At 47.4% G+C, this 20,133-nt stretch overlaps 1 protein-coding gene across 5 annotated transcripts in view; it reads left to right on the top strand.

Moving 5' to 3' along the window:
* Nucleotides 1-20,133, top strand: part of ARHGEF15 (Rho guanine nucleotide exchange factor 15) — a 592,319-nt gene that overhangs the window by 112,021 nt on the left and 460,165 nt on the right. The window contains exon 1 of one of the 5 annotated variants that reach the window (XM_069646183.1): nt 4,542-4,821. The exons of the other annotated variants lie outside the window; for them this stretch is intronic. The gene's annotated coding sequence lies outside the window, so the exon portion shown is untranslated. Of the gene's footprint in view, nt 1-4,541; nt 4,822-20,133 lie in introns of those variants that run through there. 5 annotated transcript variants of the gene reach the window in all.

Raw genomic sequence — 20,133 nt, 5'->3', positions numbered from 1 at the left:
CCGGAATGGTTTGTGGGAGGGGTTCATTGGATTGGCGACATCTTCAGAGATGGGAAATGGGTTGATTTTGCTGTGTTGTGTTCGACTTTCACTGTTGAGAATCCTTCGGTTTTGGACTTTAGGAAATTGAAAAGGTGCGTTGGTGAGGTACAGGAGAATCATTCTTTGGAATGTGAGTTTTTTGCAGAGGGCGGTCAGTCTATCGCAAGCAAGATCTATCGCCGGCTGGTTGCTAATTTCAAGGACAACTCGCGCTTGCTTGATGAATGGAGTAGGAGGATAGGATGCGAAATCACTGCGGATTCATGGCTGGAGATTTGTGCGAATGTGAAGTTATGTTCAATTAATTTGAGTGAGTGCTCCAGGCAAATAAAAATTCTTAACAGGGTTTACTGGTGCCTGGAGAGGCTCAAGAACAGGGGTATGTCTGACTCGGACATATGCTGGTGTTGTGATGTGGAGGTGGGTACTCTTGAACATTTGCTGTGGGATTGTGCTTGTGTGAGAGATTTTTGGCATGAGGTCTGCGAAGTGTGCTTGCAGATCTTGGGTTGTAGTATAGATTTGGACTTCAAGACGATGGTTTTGGGGAGTGGTCTCTTGCTTGATGAATTATCCATTTCGGAAAAAAAGTTCTTATTTCGGGTGCATTGGTTGACAAGAGGATGATTCTGAGGGCATGGCAATCCCGGGCCCCGCCGGAATTGAATGTTTGGCCTGATGAGATGGTCTCCTTGGCATCTGTTGAAAAATTGATTTATAGACGACAGGGGAAGTTACGACTGCATGCTAAGATCTGGGAAGCTTTTTTGAATTTTCATAAATGAGATCTGTTTTTTTTTTTTACATTTTCTTTTTTTCCTTCCCTTTTCTTGGTAGCTGGTTTCAGTTTTGAGGTTGTTATGTAGCTGATTGATGTATCTTATGTAATTTCTTTGCGGATGTACATTTTGTTAGTGAAAATGTAAATAAAGAATTCAATTAAAAAAAAGATCCGGTGAAGGGGAGTTCAGGAAGGACATACTGAGGGTTGAAAGAGCAATAAGGATTTATTTTCAGCATAAAGTATATAACTGGAAAGCTAGCAAAATAAACAATGAGACATGAATTCAAATGATGTTAATATGAAAATGGGTGACAGTTTCTCCACGTTTTATGATACAATGAAGTGAATTAAACATCCACACGTGCCTGTTCCACCTCCAGGGCAGCATCCGGTCACAGTAGGTTGCTGCCTCCTCGTCCAGGTGCGGGGAATTCTGCAAAACAACTCAATGTTAAGTACAGGAGATCAGCAAGTGGCAAGAAGACCGGTTTGCAACAAGCCGGCAAAACACAGGGCAAAGGTGCGACTGGGGAGACTTGGTGGCCCTGAGGGGTTTCAGAGTTCGGAGCTGCGGAAAGGCCCAGCTCTGCTCAGCCCTTTCCCATTGAGATGCATGAATGGAGGCCGCTGGGAGAAAGCAAGGGGCCCCAGGTGGCATGTGATAAACTTGCATTGTCTATTGTGGGCACAGAATGGGTTGTGACATTCTGCCGCTCCAGTGGCACCCCAGTGATGTGGCGCATTGGGGGTATGCCCAGCTTGACCGTGCATAACGACGTCATTGCCTGGAAAGCATGGAATGGCTACTCTAGTGGTCTTCACATGTTGGGGCTGTACTGCCACACGGGGGTGGGGGGGTCCACAGGCTGTACAGAGAGGGCACGTGGCTTGTGGCTCCTTTAAAAAAATAGAAAATATAAACAGCGCTAATATTTGGTGGGTTTCCAACATTATTTTTACTCTAGAGGGGAACTGAGCATAAAACTGTTTAAAATCTCTTAAACTAGGTATCCCGCTTCAAACGAGGCCTCTTTGTTAAGATGGCCTAGAAACGGAACCAAATTACACAGAGAATCAGGAGCCAGAAAAACCGGACTCAATAACGGAAATAGACAAAGTGCATGGCAAAACCCAGCTTTATTGACATCAAAATAAAGCTGGGACAGCACACAAGCATGCAGATCTCGAAGCTCTCAGCGTGCTTATCGAAAACAGGTTTTATTACTTACTATTTGTCATAACTAACATCGGACAGTAATTTTAGCCACAGAAACCTACGGGGATTGCGTAACATCCTGCCCTGTGTAACATACGAGCCTGAACCACTGGAATGTAGAGCAGTTCAAGTAGAATGGCAACAAGGTGCAGCTTCCATCAGAATGTGCATCTTTAGAAGCGCAGAGTAACAGAAAGAGAGCTGAGCTGACTTGAAGGAAGCCAGTGTGGTGGAGACCGGCTCTTCAATAAAGAAGTGGCAAGAAACTTTCTGCTATATCTTTTCATTGGCGACGAGCTCTACAACGATGGGGCCCCACTGAGTACCAGTGTTGTGGACCTAGTGTTACACTGAGCTGTGCTTGCTATACTTCTGCAAAAGTCCTTCTCTCTTCAAGCAAGGAGTGTCAGGCTTTGCACTCTGTGTCTTGCCCTGTGGACCCTGGTACGACCTTCTTTCATCGTCACGCATTTCAAAGCCTGCAGTTTAAACGTGTTTGACAGTTCGTCTAATTTTGAGGGGGGGAGGGCAGATAAGTGGTTGGGGGGGTTGGGTATAGTTAAAAATAGGTGCAGGAGGGGAGATTGGGGGGACCCCCCCAAAATTCTTTTTCGATGAACTGTCAAACACGTTTAAATTGCAGGCTTTGAAATGCCTGACGATGAAATGACATGGGACGTGGACCCTACACTGTGAGAATCCTGCTAATTGCCTTGTGTGCCACTTGCAGTGGTCAGTTACTGAAAGGATCTCGTGCGAGGGTGCTTTATATCAGCACCCGTGGAGAGTGGCGAGAGGGGCCTGTGCACAGCTAGTGGAAGAGAGATCACTATGTGTAATATTGCCGTCTGTAGAGTGTGGAGAGAGGGGCCAGTGCAAAGCAACATAGCATACTTATTCTACCTTGGATGTCCTGGATCAAGTGCCCTGTGAAGCTTGCTGTTTTCCCCATCCCACCACGCGCTTCAACTGTGAGTGCAGTCATTTTGGAAAAGATGGCCGCCCATTGCTGTTGCGTTTCTATCTCAGTGAGCTATTTTGCATGTCGTTATGTTGCATTCAGCTTATACATTTCTTATGTTCGTATTCACCATGTATAAATGTATATTTGACCTAGTGTGCGTATTCTTCATGGTGAGTGCATATTTGCTTTGCGTCTAATGCATGCACATGGAATGTCACAACGTGAGCTTAGTTTTACTTGTGCCATCTTCAGCTTAAATGGTGTCCATCTCCTGATGTACCTGCTTGGGATATGGGCAGCAGGTTGTCTTAGTGAGTAAGGCTTCTCGCCTGTGTGGTATTGGGGTGGGTGGGGGGGCTGTAGCTATGGACGACGTGTTCATCTGCCTCTCAACACCTTGGATACCATGTAACTTTCAGTTTGAGCGATGAAATTCCAGTAAGGTAGCTCAGCTAGTTAATATGCCTGCTGCAGATATTGAAGTGCAATTGCATATCCCATATTCAGTCAGATGGTTCATTGAGGTAAAATGGTAAAAGGCGCGCCAAGACGGGATTCCCAGCTGCTGAAGACCGGTGCGACATGCAGATTCAAGTCCTCCTTCACCCGGCTCAGTGTTTCATTCTTCTGAAGTTTTATAAAATGGCCGCCAGGGTAGGAAATGGGCAAAGTCTGTCTTGCATTGAGCCATTCCTTTCTGAAGCCCAAACCCCTGGGGATCCTGCGAAAGCTGCTCCATGCTGTGAGCCGCACGTCTTTTGGCTAAACTGTCCAAAAAGGTACCTGTGTTTGGGATTTTCCTATGTGTTTCTGTCAGTATAGAGAAAAGTGTAGAGAGCCAAGTTTACATTACTCGATCAGAAGGGGTTCATGCTGAATAGTTATTACAGACATAGTTAAAATGTAAAATGTGGTCATCCCTGGGTTCCCAAAATGCTCTCTGCTTTTATGCAAATTGCCAGGATTGAGTTTCCTGAAGAGAACCCAACAGCCCAACTGGTAAAATGGCTCAGCAGGTTAAGCACTCGTAGCTGTGATCTGTGTTGCAGGTTCCAGTCCCGGCATGGTCTGCTCATCCCTCCGAGGTGATGTAAATACGAATTTCGATTTGGTAATACTAACAATGTATGTAAATATGTGCTATGCAAAGCGCTTTGGATCAAAGCGCTATATAAATCTCAAATTATTATCAAATCATATAAATATCAGATTATCATAGCTCTCCTCTCCCTACTTCATGGAAGGGGGTTGGGTTGGTGGTGGGAAGCTTGTTTTTCCTATTTTCAACATTGGTGACCCCCATTGGGTTTTACGCCAGTAACGCCTGTTGCAGTGCTTGGAAGGCCCTTCCAGTGTTGGAGCGCTTGTGATTCTTTATTTTTTTTTATAAATTGCATTATAAATATCAGTAAGAAAATGATAATTTCATTATTGTATGATTGCTACCTGCCAATCCTAGTCGAGGGGTGTGTCCGTGGGAGACGCCCCTTCTTCCCATTTTGCCCTGCTTCTCTCCCTCATCCCCCGTCTCTCCCTCTTACCCCATCTTTTCTTCGCGTCTGCCGCAGCATCCCTCTGGCTGTTGCCGTGGCGACCGCCGGGATGCTGCTCTGGAACCTGGGGGCTGCGGCGGTGCTCGCCGGATTATGAGCCCCGTTTGCGTGCTCTGTCACCGGCGGCAGGAACAGAACGCGCGCCGCACGCGCAGGGACCCGGTCCGAGCCCGTTCTCTTTGTTTCACGGTCTCGCTCGTCCATGCGGGTGCCTCCTCGTCACCAAAGACCACCGTCTCCAGTGCAGCCCCTCCTCTTTCCGGTGAGACAGCCGAGCAATCACTTCGTTACTTTATAGCTCCGGTGCTTTCTTAAATACCTGGGGGGGGGGGGGGGGGGACGGGGGGTTGTGGGGGCGGAATGAGGGAGGGGAGGGGTGGATACCAAATCGCCATTCGAGCCGCATCCTTTCTCCTTTAGTGTTTTACATAGCGCTAACATTGCTGCCACCAGCTACTTCGCGGCGCTTTGAGACACTGCAGCACGCTGTCGACAAGGCCCACCTGCTTGATAAAAACGTGGTTTCCCCAATAGTTGTCGACCTTGTTCTTGTATTATGTTTTGGTTTAGAGATTGTGTTTATTTTTGCTGGTCCAACACACGCTCGTGCGTCTGGTTCCCGAGTCTACGAGTGCCACTGGAATCGTATTGTCAATACAATGGGATTGCTAGTCTGTCTTTCCCCCTTCTCATGTTACTCCCACTTCGCCAACAGGTGCACACATCGGCCACATTCAACGACCCTAGAAAAACACATGGAAACAGGGTGACTCCCAGACACTTATGGTGTCTGGTCCCTTCAGTGATGTCACACTCTGGTGCCTGGTTTCTGCCGTGATGTCACAGTCTGGTATCTAGGTCCTGCAGTGATGTCCAAGTCTTGTGTCTGGTTACTGCTGTGATGTCAGTCTGGTGTCTGGTTTCTACCGTGATGTCACAGTCTGGTGTCTGGTTTCTGCCGTGATGTCACAGTCTGGTGTCTGGTTTCTGCCGTGATGTCACAGTCTGGTGCCTGGTTTCTGCAGTGATGTCACAGTCTGCTGTCTAGTTCCTGCAGTGATGTCAGTCTTGTGTCTAGCTCCTGCAGTGATGTCACAGTCTGCTGTCTAGTTCCTGCCGTGATGTCACAGTCTGGTGTCTGGTTCCTGCCGTGATGTCAGTCTGATGTCTGGTTCCTGCAGTGATGTCAGTCTGGTTTCTAACGTGATGTCAATCTCGTGTTTGGTTCCTGCCGTGATGTCAGTCTGGTGTCTGATTTCTGCAGTGATGTCATACTCGTGTCTGGTTCCTGCAGTGAGGTCAGACTCGTGTCTGGTTCCTGCAGTGATGTCATTCTCGTATCTGATTCCGCCGTGATGTCAGTCTGGTGTCTGGTTCCTGCCGTGATGTCAGTCTGGTGATAGTTCCTTCAGTGATGTCAGGCTCGTGTCTGGTTCCTGCAGTGATGTCAGGCTCGTGTCTGGTTCCTGCAGTGATGTCAGTCTTGTGTCTGGTTCCTGCAGTGCTGTCAGTCTTGTGTATAGTTCCTGCAGTGCTGTCAGTCTGCTGTCTAGTTCCTGCAGTGCTGTCAGGCTCGTGTCTGGTTCCTGCAGTGATGTCAGGCTCGTGTCTGGTCCCTGCAGTTCTGTCACTCTGGTGGCTAGTTCCTTCAATGATGTCAGGCGCGTGTCTGGTTCCTGCAGTGATGTCAGGCGCGTGTCTGGTTCCTGCAGTGATGTCAGTCTGGTGTCTGGTTCCTGCAGTGCTGTCAGTATGGTGTCTAGTTTCTGCAGTGCTGTCAGTCTGGTGTCTAGTTCCTGCAGTGCTGTCAGGCTCGTGTCTGGTTCCTGCAGTGCTGTCACTCTGGTGTCTAGTTCCTTCAGTGATGTCAGGCTCGTGTCTGGTTCCTGCAGTGCTGTCAGTCTTGTGTTTAGTTCCTGCAGTGCTGTCATTCTGGTGTCTAGTTCCTGCAGTGCTGTCAGGCTCGTGTCTGGTTCCTGCAGTGATGTCAGGCTCGTGTCTGGTTCCTGCTGTGATGTCAATCTGGTGTCTGGTTTCTACCGTGATGTCACAGTCTCGTGTCTGGTTCCTGCCGTGTTGTCAGTCTGGTGTCTAGTTCCTGCAGTAATGTCAATCTTGTGTCTGGTTCCCGCTGTGATGTCAGTCTTGTGTCTGGTTCCTGCTGTGATGTCAGTCTGATGTCTGGTTCCTGCAGTAATGTTAATCTCGTGTCTGGTTCCCGCTGTGATGTCAGTCTGATGTCTGGCTCCTGCTGTGATATCAGTCTGATGTCTGGTTTCTGCCGTGATGTCACAGTCTCATGTTCGGTTCCTGCCATGATGTTACAGTCTCATGTCTGGTTCCGGCCTGATATCAGTCTCGTGTCTGGTTCCTGCGGTGATGTCAGTCTGGTGTCTAGTTCCTGCAGTAATGTCAATCTCGTGTCTGGTTCCCGCTGTGATGTCAGTCTGATGTCTGGCTCCTGCTGTGATATCAGTCTGATGTCTGGTTTCTACCGTGATGTCACAGTCTCATGTTCAGTTCCTGCCTGATATCAGTCTCGTGTCTGGTTCCTGCGGTGATGTCAGTCTGGTGTCTAGTTCCTGCAGTAATGTCAATCTCGTGTTTGGTTCCTGCCGTGATTTCACAGACTCGTGTCTGGTTCCTGCCGTGATGTCAGTCTGGTGTCTGGTTCCTGCCGTGATGTCAGTCTGGTGTTTAGTTCCTGCAGTGATGTCAGGCTTGTGTCTGGTTCCTGCAGTTATTTCAGTCTGGTGTCTGATTTCTGCCGTGAAGTCAGTCTGGTGTCTGATTTCTGCCGTGATGTCAGTCTGGTGTCTGATTTCTGCAGTGATGTCAGTCTGGTGTCTAGTTCCCGCAGTGATGTCATACTCGTGTCTGGTTCCTGCAGTGATGTCAGTCTCGTATCTGGTTCCTGCCGTGATGTCAGTCTGGTGTCTGGTTCCTGCCGTGATGTCAGTCTGGTGTCTGATTTCTGCAGTGATGTCAGTCTGGTGTCTAGTTCCTGCAGTGATGTCAGGCTCATGTCTGGTTCCTGCAGTTATGTCAGTCTGGTGTCTGGTTCCTGCAGTGCTGTCAGGCTCATGTCTGGTTCCTGCTGTGATGTCACAATCTTGTGTCTGGTTCCTGCTGTGATGTCAATCTGGTGTCTGGTTTCTACCGTGATGTCACAGTCTAGTGTTTGGTTCCTGCTGTGATTTCACAGACTTGTGTCTGGTTCCGGTCTGATATCAGGCTTGTGTCTGTTTCCAGCAGTGATGTCAGGCTCGTGTCTGGTTTCTGCAGTGCTGTCAGTCTGGTGTCTGGTTCCTGCAGTACTGTCAGTCTTGTGTATTGTTCCTGCAGTGCTGTCAGTCTGGTGTCCAGTTCCTGCAGTGCTGTCAGGCTCGTGTCTGGTTCTTGCAGTGCTGTCACTCTGGTGTCTGGTTCCTGCAGTGCTGTCACTCTGGTGTCTGGTTCCTGCAGGGATGTCAGTCTCGTGTCTGGTTCCTGCAGGGATGTCAGTCTGGTGTCTGGTTCCTGCAGTGATGTCAGGCTCGTGTCTGGTTCCTGCAGTGATGTCAGGCTCGTGTCTGGTTCCTGCTGTGATGTCACAATCTTGTGTCTGGTTCCTGCTGTGATGTCAGTCTGGTGTCTGGTTTCTACCGTGATGTCACAGTCTCGTGTTCGGTTCCTGCCATGATGTTACAGTCTCATGTCTGGTTCCGGCCTGATATCAGTCTCGTGTCTGGTTCCTGCCGTGATGTCAGTCTGGTGTCTAGTTCCTGCAGTAATGTCAATCTCGTGTTTGGTTCCTGCCGTGATTTCAGAGACTCGTGTTTGGTTCCTGCCGTGATGTCAGTCTGGTGTCTGGTTCCTGCCGTGATGTCAGTCTGGTGTCTGGTTCCTGCCGTGATGTCAGTCTGGTGTCTGGTTCCTGCCGTGATGTCAGTCTGGTGTCTGGTTCCTGCCGTGATGTCAGTCTGGTGTCTGATTTCTGCAGTGATGTCAGTCTGGTGTCTGGCTCCTGCAGTGCTGTCAGTCTGGTGTCTGGTTCCTGCAGTGGTGTCAGGCTCGTGTCTGGTTCCTGCAGTGGTGTCAGGCTCGTGTCTGGTTCCTGCAGTTATGTCAGTCTGGTGTCTGGTTCCTGCAGTGCTGTCAGTCTGGTGTCTAGTTCCTGCAGTGATGTCAGGCTCGTGTCTGGTTCCTGCGGTTATGTCAGTCTGGTGTCTGGTTCCTGCAATGCTGTCAGTCTGGTGTCTGACTCCTTCAGTTATGTTGCAACCTCGTGTCTAGTTCCTGAAGTAGTCTGGTACCTGGTTTCTGCAGTGATGTCAGTCTGATTTATTTTGCTTCTGTTGCTTCCAGGACATTCCCAAAACACTGAAAATCACAATCTGGTGCCACGCTAATCTGTCAGCTGAGAAATTGAAAATTGTAAAAGGCAGTGGGGTTTGGTGGGAATGGGAAAGCGTTATTATTTATATTACGCGGCTTGTGGGACTAGCCCAGGGACGTCATTTAGCGGTCGCCAGGCATTGCAACTGCGACCCCGAGGTCTCGCTTGCTACGTCTCCCTTGCTACCCCTAAAAAAAAAAAAAAAAAAAAAAATGAAAAATACAAAAAAAAAAGGGTAGAAAACAAAACTTTTTTTTTTAATGCAAGCTCCTGGGCTGTGGCTAGCACCCATTTGGCTCTTTGCTTCTGGAGTGGCTGACTTTCTTGTTCAGGCCTCTTAAAAATAAAAAAGAATTGGGGTTCCACAAATCTAAACACTTTCAGTAGTGACCCTAAATAAGAAAGAATATGAATATCAAATAATGTGTCTTTCTGGAATTCTATACAATAATTGCTGGACTCATTAAAGGTTTATTTCAGGCACACTCCAAGGGGTGAGTCACTGATTTTGTCTATTCTTAAACACCAACTCAGCCTTTCATCCTTCTGAGGTCGATAAATTAGTACCAACACAGGTTGGGTGATATTGTATGAATATTTTTTCCATATAAAGCGCTTAAGCATAAGTGCTATGTAATAACACATCAATATCATTTGGTCATGGGCAGCTGCTTGCATTCCCATTAATTTGGTAATATGGGCCTATACACACTGATATTAACGCTACATATGGTGATCAATTCTTGTATGAAATGTACATCATATTACATATTACAGTGATATCATAACCATATGTTTCTTAGTGTACTGAGGAACAATGCTATGTGATGCCACATCCTGTTTTGTCAAGGGGTGAAAGGTTGTGTTCAATTGCTTCCCTCGATATTATTTGAGGTGGGGTCAAATGACATCACTTCATGTGATGTCATCAGAGGTCAAGGGTTGCGTGATTTCACTTCCACTACCCCTGGCATTTTGGTGAAATGACGTCCCTGGACTAGCCACAGTGGGTTGAGGAGAGCTGAGAAAAGTGCGGCTTCTAACTAATACTTCATCCCTCCTTCCTCCTTCGACGTTCTTCCCTTTTATCGGAGGCAACCTTGCACGTGATCTTTTTTCTTCCAGAGGCTCACTGTGTCCCTGGGAAGGAGCTGTGACATTTGCCTCAAAGCAGTGGTCCAGGTGTATGAAAAGAAATAGTGGAATTAGGTTCCCTGCTGCCCTGCCCCCGCTCCCCATACTGGTAACTGGAGGGAAGGCCCTAAAAGCGTCAGCACTGTGGGCTATTTCAACGTGGTACAAGGGGGGTTGTCCTGACGACTGTGTTTAGGCGGTCTACTTTCTTATTACTGTAAACCTAAAGTTGTTCTGTCATGTAACGTACATTCAAATTTATTTTGTATGTAGTAGTACTCAAGCAATCAATTGAGGGTACAGACAAAAATAGAAAATAAATACAGCTTTTATTCATTTAGCTGTTCATGCATTTCGTAGTCATGCATTTAAACGTTTTTTTAAAAGATTTTTTTGTTTATATACAAGTTCAGTTTACCAAGTGTAATTTGTTTCTTGACATTTACAAATCCTTTGTAGCAACTGAAATGGTAGCACACTTTAATTGTACATAGCTAGAGCAGATTTGTGCTTTTGATTTTTGTGTAAAACCACCACCTATAGTGACAAGTGATAGCTCAAGTACATAATACAACCAAACAAAGAAACATAGTTAATAGTGTCACAATTGGTTGTATTTAGCCAGGCTAGAGGGTGACCTAAGACATGGTCGACATCTGGATGTGAATCAGGTAGTTGGAAGGACCAAAGGGTGCACGCTGCGGTGCTGGTCCTCAGACGTTTCGGCGGTGCCTTCATCCACATAAACCCCATGGCCACACCCCTTCCCACGCGAAATACAAACCCCGTACACATGCCTCTGCTGTTCCAGGGAACGTGCAGTGCACTAAAGTGTACGTTTTTAAACAAAACAACCCCAGAACAGTTTCTTTTTAAAATAAAAATGTAGGAGCAGTAAAACTTAATTTTAAAAAAGTAGAGGAGTATCGCCCACCACTGCCTCGAAGCCTGGTGCTGTTGCAACTCTAGAAAGCTTTGGGTGGAAAGCTCTGTAGTTTTCTCCTTTTCTAGATTAGCATTCCGCCTGATCCCCTGCCTACCATTAAACATGCACCCCGACTTATACAGTCGGAACCACTCTACCACCATCCCGTCGTGCTTTCCCGATTCGTACTCCTCTCCACCACCGCTATTTTCCTGGTTTTCCATTCTTTTTCCTCCGACTGCAGTTTGATTTGATCGCCAGAGTGCGTGCACATCACACCACTTTATCGGGCAAGGTACCAATGCTGAACCAGCTGCCTGCAGTATAAAACAGAACTGGCAGCTGTGTGGGTCAGCATTTTATGCCATCACTCACCCTACTAGGCCATTTCAGAGGGTGAAAACCGTATGCAAATCTGGATTAGTCGCACACTGAAAGGGGCGGACCATACTGGACTGCAAGATCACATCACTTCTACAGAATAGCGCAAATGGCCCTGGGCATGTTTCTGGCCTCATTCGGTTCCATCAGGGAGGTGCAATTTAATCCCCAGTCCTGGGCATAGTAATGCCAGTTAGGGTAATTTTGCAACACTGAAAAGTGATTAGTGGGAAGCTTGAAATGAAACCTAACCACTGGCAATTGACCTGGGGCATCATCCCTTTTTTTTGGTTTTGGCTATTATGTGATGCTTACGCGCCCCCTATAAGGTAAAACTATTGCATTGGAGCACAGGTAGGAGGGAGATGACATGTGAGGAAGGACACACTGCTTGTGGGTGTTGTTTGTTTATTTACCCACCCATTGACCAACCTTGCCATGCTATTACCTACTGGTGCAATAAAGATGTCTTAACCTAGTGTGCCACTTGATCAATTTCGCTTCCAGGCACTGGAGTCCTGTTACTAACAAGCAATGATCAAAGCCAACAGAGGTATTCAATAAGCATTTGCCAGGTACTGACATCCTATGTGGTGATCTGTTGTTTCGTGGAAGTGAATTACTTTGTTGTAATTCACTCCGATGTGGTTACTTTGTGGGAAATCAAGTAATATATGGATATTTAGAGGCAAGGCGTATAAGGGTGGGAGGTGGGCAGGGTGTTTGGGGGGAACCCGCCTCTATAAATGCATTTTTTTAAAACTACAACACAGTAATTCACTTTGATGAAACGACATAGAACTTCATATTCCCAGTTAAATGCTCCATTTTCCAGGTGTTGAGATCGTTTGGCCAAGCAGTACCATTATATCAGTGCCCAGCAAATGCCTATCCCATAACACAACAAAAGCCTAAACTGTTGGTTTTGCCAATTGCTTCTCACGTCTCGCAGTTGAGGTGCCATCAGAAAAGGTGAAGAACCACACGCAAATCAGGTGCGCTCACATGCAGTGTTGAATGTGAGCTAGCGGTTTAGGTGGGCGCGCCGCTCCCATAGGTGGCTGGTTTGCATGTGGCTGGTCCCCTACTGTAATATTGACTGGATGAAAGCGGTGGAAGAGAAGCCTCCAGGAGGACTTGCCTGAGGATCCGAGGCATGCAGAGCTATCTATACACTGCTTCCTGGTGTCTGTCATGTCTGATGTTCACCCGAGCCGCCATCTTGCACTGTCATATCCTGAAACATCCAGCAATAAGACCTTCCTACTGGTCTCTGCTTTACAGGTCTGGTGCTGGCGTTTCGGAGGCCGTTTGTGGCAAAGTCACTCATTCTCATTTGTAGTATCCTTGCTAGAGGGTCTATCGCTGGAGGTGATGTCACACCAGTGAGGGCATCATCGAAAGTTACATTTTATTTATTTATTTTATTGGGCATTTGCAAAGCGCTTATACATCAGGAAATTGTGTAGCAAAGCGCCCCAATTTTCCACGAGTAAATGAAAATGAAAATTATATTTTATTTATATCGCGCTCGTACACAAGTGTTTCAGAGCGCGACCAGGCAAAGGGAGGGGAGCAGGGGAGAACAAAAACAACGATCTTACTAGACCCAGTGACATTGAGAACCAAAAAATAAATGTGATGTGCAATGGGAATTAGTTTCTATTGGTAGTATATGGAGACATTTTTTAGCCCTGCATAGTATTTTGTATTACTTATTGCAGAAACGTTCTGATGTGACGGTTATTCCTATTGCACCCGGAGAATTCGTGCAGGTTTGGCCCTGCATCGCTTGCGTTAGAATTGTGAGGACTGTACCTTGCATCACACCAAGTCGAACGACGTCGACTTTAGACCGTTCTTAAGCACTTGGTCTTTACAATTCTTGGTGATCTCTAGAAGGAGTTCGAGCATCGAGGCAGTCATTAAGTCTTAGCGCTGGTTTCTATACCGCTGCACTCCATGCTAATGGAACCTATGCCGATGGCACGGCCACTGCCGCGCCCGCATCTGCCACCACACACCTCTGCACCACACACCTCTAAAACACACTGCACATCCCCTCTGCCATACGAATACAGCTATTGGTCACAACTAAAATTTGATATATAGCTGTACGCTTAATTTCTGTCCTCCTTTCGCATACCCTCTAGACTACCTCTCACCAGCCATCGACGTGCCAAATCGACATGGGTGTTTAGCGGGGACTTGGCATCCCCTCATAGCTTCGTACTGGCCGCCAGGCACACGTGCATACTATCATCTCTCGATTTTCCCATACTCGGACTCAGGTCCCCCAAGGGCGTTCAACCTACAGCGCGTTGGGACCATACCAATGGTGAAAGGTGCTATACAAATGATACAGTACAATACTAACAGTGAGGCTTTTTTAATAGTGTGCTAGGTGAGATGAATCACTTCTCATTCTGGCAATTTAAGGTACAGTGAGACCACCTGATTTGCCCTGGAAAACACTGTTTAGATAGGTGGTGAAGCCGGGATTTGGTTCCAGTCTACAACGTAGAAACATGACAGATCTAGACGTCGACGTGTGTTGCTTGACTTTCAAGAATAGTCTGTTTAATAGCGATGACTTGAAAGGTATAGGCATTGCAAAATAAAAGCACCCTGAAAAGGAATACATTCTTTTATACGTTTGTTAATCAGAACGAATGTGGCTGTAGCTTTATTTTGCCATCTTGAATTGAAGGTTAGAGCAGAATGCAGAGTAATGGGAGCCTAAACAATCTTCTGGGTCTTGCAAATTTAGTTCCAAAACGTAGAGCCACGTGTGATACTGGTTGGTGGGGCCACTTGGTTATAGTCATTGTTTGAAACAGGAATGCAGCTTGTTGGTGTACCAGGTAAGTAAACTAATCTCAACTCCGTGCAAACTGACAGCCAAGTACATACACCCCGCAAAAACAGAAATGACAGACACACAATTCTAAACCCTCCAGCCATCGTGCTTTAGCGACACACGCCAACTAACATATACCCATACCCAAAAAGGAAGGCACTCCCAAGGGCTTGGATACTGGAGGGGTGAAACACTGTACACATGCCTTCTCTGTTTCTGTGATCAACACATAACCTACCTCTTCTGTTAAGCCTTATATCGGCCCCTTTGCCAGACCATTCGCCGCTGCATCTAATACCCAGAAGGCTTTCCCAATGACGTAACCTTTCTGAGCGACCCCTACATGGCACTGTGTGACCCCCTACATGGCACTGTGTGACCCCCTTCATGGCACTGTGTGGCCCCCTTCATGGCACTGTGTGGCCCCCTTCATGGCACTGTGTGGCCCCCTTCATGGCATTGTGTGAGCCCTTCATGGCACTGTGTGAGCCCTACATGCCACTGTGTGACCCCCTACATGCCACTGTCTGACACCTTCATGGCATTGTGTGACCACTACCTGACATTGTGTGACCCCTACCTGGCATTGTGTGACCCCTACCTGGCATTGTGTGACCCCTACATGGCCCTTTGTGACCCCTACATGGCACTGTGTGACCCCCTACATGGCACTGTGTGACCCCCTTCATGGCACTGTGTGACCCCCTTCATGGCACTGTGTGGCCCCCTTCATGGCACTGTGTGGCCCCCTTCATGGCATTGTGTGAGCCCTTCATGGCACTGTGTGAGCCCTACATGCCACTGTGTGACCCCCTACATGCCACTGTCTGACACCTTCATGGCATTGTGTGACCCCTACCTGACATTGTGTGACCCCTACCTGGCATTGTGTGACCCCTACATGGCACTGTGTGACCCCCTACATGGCACTGTGTGACCCCCTACATGGCACTGTGTGACCCCCTACATGCCACTGTGTGACCCCTTCATGGCATTGTGTGACCACTACCTGGCACTGTGTGACCCCTACCTGGCACTGTGTGACCCCCTACATGGCCCTGTGTGACCCCTGCATGGCCCTGTGTGACCCCTGCATGGCCCTGTGTGACCCCTGCATGGCATTGTGTGTACCTGTGTTCCGTGTTTACTTTTTCTTTTGAAGAAAACCCATTCTGGTTGAGTTCAATATTCTTGTCACATTCGGTGTGATTGTTCTGTGTAGCAATTTACGAGACGGTAAGAAAAAAAAAAGAACTCGGGCCCCTTCAATCAGCCATATTCCATATCTGAGAAAACAATCCTTTCCAGTCGTAAATCCTGCTGGATGCAAGGGAAGGAAGCACTAGAACCTGTCTCTCGTGCAGCCCTTAGGGCGGGGCACTGCACGTGGGAACCGCCACCACAGCGAAAGGAAATGAACAGCGACGGGTCAAGGAAACGGCTGCTTTCATATCAGCCCTGAAAGGGAAACGCGTCCGAGATCAAAAAAAAAAAAACTCGTGTTTATTCAGTTGGGGAAAATAAATGCATGGCCAAATAAAATGGGAGTCTGCCTCCCCAGCGCACACAGCTTTACCGCTCCATTGGTAACATTCGCACCGGTGCTGTGCGGTGTCACAGAGGTGGGAAAGATGGACAGTGTTTAGTTGCTCTGCTCCTTTCATGGAAGTTTGGATCTAGAAGGCCCAACCCAAAAACACACTAAAGAAGGGCTTGCCCACATTCAAACGAGTTGGGGAACCTTCAGTCTCACCCACGCACCCCTGCCATGGGATGATTAACTGATATTTTTACAGCGTGTTCTTATGATCAAGGCTCTTTTGAACACATTTTTGACACTCCAAAAACACAGGGCCTTATTACAATGTTGTTGTTATTTCGGTTGCAAATCTGCTGAAATACCACCAAACGGATTTACCGTTACCGCTATTTGGGGCCTTGAAATTGCCACAGGTTTGCAAGGGGAGGTAAATATGCTGGTGTTTATCTGCCAAAAAGTATACTTTGGCGGTGTGGGAAATGTGACGGGAACGGAATTACCACCACTTTTTTTTCCCACACCGCTGGATTTGTAATGAGGCCCATAGTGTCTTTTTCATGTGTAATTAAAGTTCTAATGTCTAAGGAAATGTGAACCCCGCCGTAGACAAAATCTGAAGTCCACCTGAAAAAAACGACAACTCGTCTTTTCCCACTAAAGGATTTCAAATGATTTTCTTGTTCATTTCAGGGTAAAGCGATGAGGACTTCTCTGGGAATTATATATGCGAGAAGGGATTAGAAATTGATGTTGCTGCTTAGAGAGGCCTTGAGGTATGCACGGGCATCTGGTCCTACCACACTGTCCATAAACACCATCGCAGTAATTTCAATGCCAACTCTGAACATCGCCCAGTGTTTGTGGAAAGGGTATAACTATTAGTAGAGATTTACCAGCTGTTCATGTGGATACCACTAATTTTGTTCCAGCAATAGGGAAACGCAGACACTGATCTTTTGGATTTATCAGTTGGGTAGGTATCTACCAATCTGTTAGTATCCAATACTTCCTTTGAGTCTTAAGTATGATCTATGCAACACATGCATCTACACCAGGGTTGTCCAACTCAAGGCCTTGAGCACAGGATCCTTGTCAGGTTTTCAGGATACCCCTCATTAATATTCATGAGATGCATTTGCATACAATGATTCTAGATATATGCAAATTCTTCCCATGAATATTAATGAAGGATATCCTGAAAACCTGTCGGGATTCCGGCCCTAGATTCCCAGAGTTGGACAACCCTGGTCTAGACCATGGGTCTGCAACTTCTCAGTAATTGTAATTATTTTAATTGGTTATTTATATTGCGCTTAATACCCAGAGACTTCTAAGCACGGATCCGGGGATCAAACCTGTGTTGCTCCGCGTCGTCTTGTACCAAGGCGAGCATGTTGCCCCTGAGCTGGCCTCCCGTTTTGCACTGAAGCTCCCATGATCCCCCTTCCATTGACAATTATGGCTAGGGGTGGTGGGAGGTGTAGTCCAAGACACAAAGGTTGCCGACTCTGGGACTATACAATGGGCAGGGACAGCTAGCACTGTTGCACAGACTCTACGATAGTGAATCATGGGGCCAACATGGTGCATTCACCAGTTTGGTGAGCTGTTGAATATAGACCATCGAAAAGGCACGAGGGATGATGGTGAGAACATGATTGTTGTAGTAGAAGGTTTCAATATACAAAGGTTGCTAGATCGGAGTTACCGCAACCTGGGCTATCGCTAGGAGGCAACCGCAAGGGAATTGACCATTTAACACTTTGGCATTAATCCGTGAGGGGTGAGTAGATCGGTTTAGGTTCTGTGTATGCCTAAAAAAAGAGCCAAATGGTCCTTATTTCTATATCAGTGGGAAAAAATCAACATTCACCATACAGTGCTGTAGTTTGAAAAAGGATTGAACGTAACCATGATCCAGACGCAGCTGAGATGGAAATCTACGCAACAATCTTCTCTTGCGGCGGTATGCAACATTAATTTGCTCTTTATGGAGCCCAATGTTGAATGTAGTCGTGGCTATCGTGTTCAGCCAATGTATGGGCTCTGTTCAGAAAAGCTCCCAGTGGGTTGGCCCACCACCACTGCCGTGCATGAAACTGTTACTCCAGCTGGACCCCATCAAGAGTCACGGCCAGCAGCCCAGCATCGAGCCACTCGATGCAACATTGTGACGTATGCACCTGGAAGTTGTGAAAAAAGTACCACGCGTGAGTCTAGGGGATGGGACTGGGGTGACTAGGAGGGTGGGGGGACTGCACCCTGCTCCAAGATGCAGGCCAGAAGGGGTGTATGGTGCATCCACAAGGCTTCCCAATCCATCTCTATTGAGTGGGATTAAGGTGGACCCACAAGGCTTCCCAACCTATCTCTATTGAGTGGGATTAAGGTGGACCCACAAGGCTTCCCAACCTATCTCTATCAAGTGGGTTTAAGGTGGACCCCAAGGCTTCCCAACCTATGTCTATTGAGTAGGTTTAAGGTGTACCCACAAGGCTTACCAACCTATCTCTATCTCTATTGAGTGGGTTTAAGGTGGACACACAACGCTTCCCAACCTATATCGAGCTCTATTGAGTGGGTTTAAGGTGGATGCACAAGGCTTACCAACCTATCTCTATCGAGTGCGTTTAAGGTGGACCCACTCGACTTCCCAACCTATTTCTATCTCTATCAAGTGGGTTTAAGGTGGACACCAAAGGCTTCCCAACCTATCTCTATCTCTATTGAGTGGGTTTAAGGTGGATGCACAAGAATTACCAACCTATCTCTATCTCTATCGAGTGGGTTTAAGGTGGAACCACAAGCAGGGGCGTTGCTAGGGGGGGCTAAGGGGGCTATAGCCCCTGATCTTTTGGTTGTAGCCCAGATAGAATCTCAGGAGCTACAGCCAAAAGACTAGCTAGCCCCCAATCCCAACAGTTCTGACATCAGCTTAGCCCCGGGTCTTTTCCAGACCTAGCAACTCCCCTGCTCACAAGGCTTCCCAACCTATCTCTATTGAGTGGGTTTAAGGTGGACGCACAAGGCTTCCCAACCTATCTCTATCTCTATTGAGTGGGTTTAAGGTGGATGCACAAGGCTTACCAACCTATCTCTATCGAGTGGGTTTAAGGTGGACGCACAAGGCGTCCCAACCTATCCCTATTGAGCGGGTTTAAGGTGTACCCACAAGGCTTCCCAACCTATCTCTATTGAGTGGGTTTAAGGTGGACACACAAGGCTTCCCAACCTATATCGAGCTCTATTGAGTGGGTTTAAGGTGGATGCACAAGGCTTACCAACCTATCTCTATCGAGTGGGTTTAAGGTGGACCCACTCAAATTCCAAACCTATCTCTCTCAAGTGGGTTTAAGGTGGACCTCCAAGGCTTCCCAACCTATCTCTATTGAGTGGGTTTAAGGTGTACCCACAAGGCTTCCAAACCTATCTCTATCTCTATTGAGTGGGTTTAAGGTGGACACACAAGGCTTCCCAACCTATCTCTATTGAGCGGGTTTAAGGTGGACCCACAAGGCTTCCCAACCTATCTCTATTGAGTGGGTTTAAGGTGTACCCACAAGGCTTCCCAACCTATCTCTTGCTCTATTGAGTGGGTTTAAGGTGGATGCACAAGACTTACCAACCTATCTCTATCGAGTGGGTTTAAGGTGGACCCACAAGCAGGGGCGTTGCTAGGGGGGAGATAAGGGGGCTATAGCCCCTGATCTTTTGGTTGTAGCCCGGATAGAATCTCAGGAGCTACAGCCAAAAGACTAGCTAGCCCCCAGTCCCAACAGTTCTGACATCAGCTTAGCCCCGGGTCTTTTCCAGACCTAGCAACTCCCCTGCCCACAAGGCTTCCCAACCTATTGAGTGGGTTTAAGGTGGACGCACAAGGCTTACCAACCTATCTCTATCGAGTGGGTTTAATGTGGACCCAAGAGGCGTCCCAACCTATCCCTATTGAGCGGGTTTAAGGTGTACCCACACGGCTTCCCAACCTATCTCTATCTCTATTGAGTGGGTTTAAGGTGGACACACAAGGCTTCCCAACCTATATCGAGCTCTATTGAGTAGGTTTAAGGTGGATGCACAAGGCTTACCAACCTATCTCTATCGAGTGGGTTTAAGGTGGACCCACTCGACTTCCCAAACTATCTCCATCAAGTGGGTTTAAGGTGGACACAAAAGGCTTCCCAACCTATATCGAGCTCTATTGAGTGGGTTTAAGGTGGATGCACAAGGCTTACCGACCTATCTCTATCGAGTGGGTTTAAGGTGGACCTCCAAGGCTTCCCAACCTAACTCTATTGAGTGGGTTTAAGGTGTACCCACAAGGCTTCCCAGCCTATCTCTATTGAGTGGGTCTAAGGT

This window comes from Ambystoma mexicanum, chromosome 1p, assembly GCF_040938575.1.
Source record: "Ambystoma mexicanum isolate Mex_15411 chromosome 1p, UKY_AmexF1_1, whole genome shotgun sequence".
In the NCBI taxonomy this organism is placed as follows: domain Eukaryota; kingdom Metazoa; phylum Chordata; class Amphibia; order Caudata; family Ambystomatidae; genus Ambystoma; species Ambystoma mexicanum.
This window is presented reverse-complemented; position numbering and strand designations above follow the sequence as displayed.